Source organism: Hippopotamus amphibius, chromosome 9, assembly GCF_030028045.1.
Source record: "Hippopotamus amphibius kiboko isolate mHipAmp2 chromosome 9, mHipAmp2.hap2, whole genome shotgun sequence".
Taxonomy (NCBI): Eukaryota; Metazoa; Chordata; class Mammalia; order Artiodactyla; family Hippopotamidae; genus Hippopotamus; species Hippopotamus amphibius.
In genome coordinates this window covers 30,952,496-30,957,641 of record NC_080194.1, presented here as the reverse complement: position 1 = coordinate 30,957,641, position 5,146 = coordinate 30,952,496, and positions in this window count along the sequence as shown.

The window sequence follows — 5,146 nt, the reverse complement described above, 5'->3', positions numbered from 1 at the left end:
AGTTCATTTTATTCTGTTATTCTTTAAAAGTAAAGAAAAAAGAAAAAGGAAGGAGGGAAGGAAGGGAAAGAAAATCTAATAAAGCTATCAGTCATTCACTTTAAAAAATTAACCTTTCACATTTTAATTTTGGGGACTTACCTGGTGGTGCAGTTGTTAAGAATCCACCTGCCAGTGCAGGGGACACGGGTTCAATCCCTGGTCCAGGAAGATCCCACATGCTGTGGAGCAACAAAGCCCATGCGCCACAACTACTCAGCCTATGCTCTAGAGCCCGTGAGCCACAACTATTGAGCCCATGTGCCACAACTACTGAAGCCCTCACACCTAGAGCCAGTGCTCCACAAGAGAAGCCACTGCACACTGAAACAAAGAGTAGCCCCTGCTTGTCACAACTAGAGAAAGCCCGCATGCAGCAACAAAGACCCAACGCAGCCAAAAATAAGTAAATTTATTAAAAAAAAGATTAATTTGAGAACATGGTAGCAGCTATAGATCTAGTAGGCAATGCCATTGATCACAGACTTCTTTGCACAATAATTTGTAAGTGCTAGCTGACTGAATGAGCTAAGGTTCAGATTGTTAATGCTAGTCTTCCTTCCACAATATCAGTCTATGTATCAAAGATGTCAAAACAGAAATGAAGTTTCATAGAGAAACAATGAACAAACAAATTCTTTTGGTTGTCTATATTATTGTACCTCATAGCACGCTAACACAAGATTGTTTCAAGGCAGAGGATAAGATAGACCTCTGGTTGAATACTTATTCAAAGAATTAAATGATAAGCCACATACCCAGAATCCTATTTAACTCTAAAGCCTGGGATTTCTTTGTACTATAGTTTGAGCAGTCACCTAATGTCAGGAACAGGAAAATGATACTCACATACAAAAAAATCTGTATCCCTGTTCAGCAAATATATGTATTGATCAAGAGCCTGTGTAAGAATACTAGGGGAGATACAGACATTATTAATATACAGGTTCTACTGAAAAAAAAATGAGATGTGTAATTAAATAACAAAAGGAAAACAAGTTGGGTCATACAGAGATAATGTGCTATGGGAGGTCAGAGATAGGAAAGATTACTTCCAACTGAAGATATGAAGAAGGTGTAGAAATAGGGGAGGAAAGGAAGGATGTTTGATCTGGAGGTCTTAAAGAATAGGAGTCTGGCTTGAAGCTATAGTAGGATAGGGCATTCCTATGGAAAGATCAACAAAGACATATATTTAAAGCTCAGTATTTTGTAGGGGGAACAATAAGGAATTAAAAAGAATGAATATGGGACTTCCCTGGTGGCCCAGAGGTTAAGACGCTGCACTTTCCATGCAGGGGGCCCAGGTTCCATCCCTGGTCAGGGAACTAGATCCCACATGCCGCAATGAAGGTCCCGCACGCAGCAATGAAGATCCTCTTTGTTGCAACTAAGACCCAGCACAGCCAAATAAATATTTTAAAAAATGAATAGGAAGATTGAAATTGGACAAAAAGACCTTGGAATGTTAGGTTAAAGTAGGAGTCTGTAAAATTTTTCTGTAACTTGTTAGCTTGCAATAGAGTGAAATCTCAGATCTCTGACAGTTTTTGACAAATGCTTTTAGGCTTTTCTTGTAGAAATTGACAAGGTGATCCAAAAATTTATGTGTAAATGTAAAAGTTCTAAAGAGTAGCCAAAAGAATTATGAAAAAGAAGTACAAAGTTGAAGAACTGAACATTTCAAGATTTCAAAACTTACTGTAGTGCTACAGGAATCAAGATGGTGTGGTATTCAACATTGTAAATCAACTATACTCCAGTAATAATTTAAAAAAAAAAAGATGGTGTGGTATTGGCAATGAGCTAGGCATATAGATCAATGGAACAGAGTTTAGAGTCCAGGAATGAACTCTTACATTTATGGTTGATTGATTTTCAGCAAATGTGCCAAGACAATTTACTTCAACAAGGAAAAGATAGTCTTTTTAACAACATGGTGGCCGGTGTCAGGACAATTGGATATCTGTATGGGGGGAAAAAGCTAGAACGAACAAACAAAAAAACTTAGATCCTTACCTCAGAAAGAAAGTAACTTTAAATGGAACATAGACCTAAATATTAAAACTACACATTTGCTAAAAGAAATTAGAGGAGAAAATCTTCATGACTTTGGGTTAAGCAAAGAACTCCTAGATATGACACCAAAAGTACAAGGTATAAAAGAAAAAACTGATAAATTGGTCTTCATTAAAATGGAAACTTTTTGAGTTTATGCTTCAAAAGACAGTATTAAGAGAATGCAAAGACAAACCATAGACTGAGAGAAAATGTCTGCAAATCATACAAAGGACTTGCACCTGTAATATATAAAGAACTCAACAACTCAATAATAAATATGACAAACAATGCAATTAAAAAATGACAAAAGACTTGCAAAGACATTTATATGAAGACATACAAATAGCTAATTAGCACAGGAAAAGGTACTCAATGTTATTAGTCATTAAGTAAATGTAAATGTAAATTAAAACCACAATGAAATACCACTATACACCCACTGGAATGAATATAATAAAACATCAGACAATAACAAGTGTAGATGAAAATAGGAAGTTAGAGCCCTTATACAGTGCTGGCATGAACATAAAATATTACAGCCACTTTGGAAAACAGCTTGTTAGATTTTTTTTTTAAGTTAAATATAAATTTACCATACTATACAGCAAATAGTAAAAAAATAACTGAATTTTATAATGGGCAAAGAACTTGAATAGACATAAATTTGGGAACATTTCTGGGTTCTCTATTCTGTTTCATTGATCTATGTGTCTGTTTTTGTGCCAGTATCATAGTGTTTTAATTACTGTAGCTTTGTAGAGAGTGATACCTCCAGCTTTATTCTTTCTTGAGAATGTTTTGGCTATTTGGGATCTTTTGTGTTTCCATACAAATTTTAGAATTATTAGTTGTAGTTCTATGAAAAATGCCATTGGTATTTTGATAGGGAGTATATTGAATCTATAGATTGTCTTGGGTAGTATGATCATTTCAACAAAAATTATTCTTCAAATCTATGAGCATGTTATATCTTTCCATTTGATTGTGTTATCTTCAATTTCTTTCATCAGTGTGTTATAGTTTTCTAAGTACAGGTCTTTTCCCTCCTTGTTTAGACTTATTCTCAGATATTTTATTGTTTATTTTATTGTTTTTGAGGTGGTTGTGAATGGGATTGTTTTCTTAATATCTCTTTCTGATAGTTCATTGTTAGTGTATAGAAATGCAAGATTTTTGTATACTAGTTTTGTAACCTACAACTTTACTGAACTCACTCATGTGCTCTAGTAGTTTTTTGGCAATGTCTTTAGGATTTTCCACGTACAGTATCATGTCACTTGCAAATAGTGACAGTTTTACTTCTTCCTTTCCAATTGGTATTCCTTTTATTTCCTTTTCTTGTCTGATTACTATGGCTAACTAATGAGTTCTTAAGAAAGATACAAAGCACTAAACTTTAAAAGATTGAGTGCTTTGACTACACTGAAATTAAGAATTCTCATTCATCAAAAGACACTAGTAAGAAACTGAAAGGGCAAACCACAACATGTATAACATATTTGTAGTACAGAAAACTGACAAAAGCATGGTATTCAAAATACATAATGTCCATAAATCAATATCAAAAGACAAACACCCATAAAAGAAAATGGAAAGGAGACTTGAATAGGCACTTCACAGACGAAGAAACCCAAATGGAAAATAAATGTATGAAAAGACACTAAACCACAAAAGTAACCTGGGAAATCAAAAGAACAATGAGATATCCATTATATCGGCAAAATTTTGAAAGTCTTGCAATACTTGGCAAGAACATAGAGCAAGAGGAACTTTCATACATTGCTGGGGGCATGAGCTATAAACTGTGACAACCACTTTGGAAAATAGGTTAGCATCTCCTAGAAAAGTTGAACATGCAATTTCATTTCTAGGTACATATCCTAAGGAAACTCTTACAGGTATAAGAGACATCTAAAAGAATGCTCATTGTCAGTAGTAGCTCAAAACTGGAAACAACCCAGATATCCATTAAGAATAAATGCATAAATAAACTGAAGTATACTTTGCAATGAAATACTACATTATTAAAATAACTACAGCTACATGCGTCAATAGAGATGAACCTCACAAGTTAAGTGAAAAGAACAGAAAGCAAAATAATAAACATGGTAAATAATATGGTAAATTTGGACATTTTGTCCAAAAATCAGACAAAAGTTTGTCCAAATTCAGAACTGTGATAGCGATGTCACCAAAACCTGTGCTTTCCTAGAATAGAGTTGTCACTGGGAAGTATTTACCCAGCCAGAGACTGCATTTTTCAGTTGCCCCACCCCACCCCACTTTACAATATTACGTATGGTTACATGACTATGTTATAATCAATGAAATATGAAGAGATGAAGTCACCTTTCCAGGCCTGGACAGTAAAAACTTCCCACATGGCATTTCTACCTTTTCTACTTTTGGTTATCTAGATAGGAGACAACCTTAGAGCTACCATGGTAGAGATTGTGTCCCTGGCTACCCTATTGAATTATTCACCTGCCCAGCAATGTAACATTCCAGTAATATTATGTGAATAAAAAGGAAACTTCTATTTAATTTAGGTGGTTATATATTTGGGATCTATTTGTTACAGCAATTTGTTCACCCTAACTAATTCAGAAATGAGTACCTTTAAATGGGTTGCTGACTGGTAAAGTCTAAAAATATGGAGCTGGGACTTAGCCATTGTGGATGGTGAGAAAATAGGTACCACGGGCTGGAAAGACAGAGCCTATGCTGTGCAATAGTATATATTTGAAAAAATATATATTGACTATCCAATCTAATCAAGGGATATTTACTTTCTAGAAATAAAAGCAAAGGACTAATGATAAACATAAAACTCAAGAAGTGAGGATGAAGGGGTTGTGATCTAGGAAGGTCTTACAAGAAATTTCAAGGTACTAGCAATAATCTATTTCACAATCTGAATAATGAGTAATTGGTATTTTTTCCCTTAAAACTCTACATATATGTACAATAAATTTTGTATGTACAATAAATTTTACTATTTTTAAAAGTAAAAACACATCAATATCAGGTAGATTTTATTCCAGGC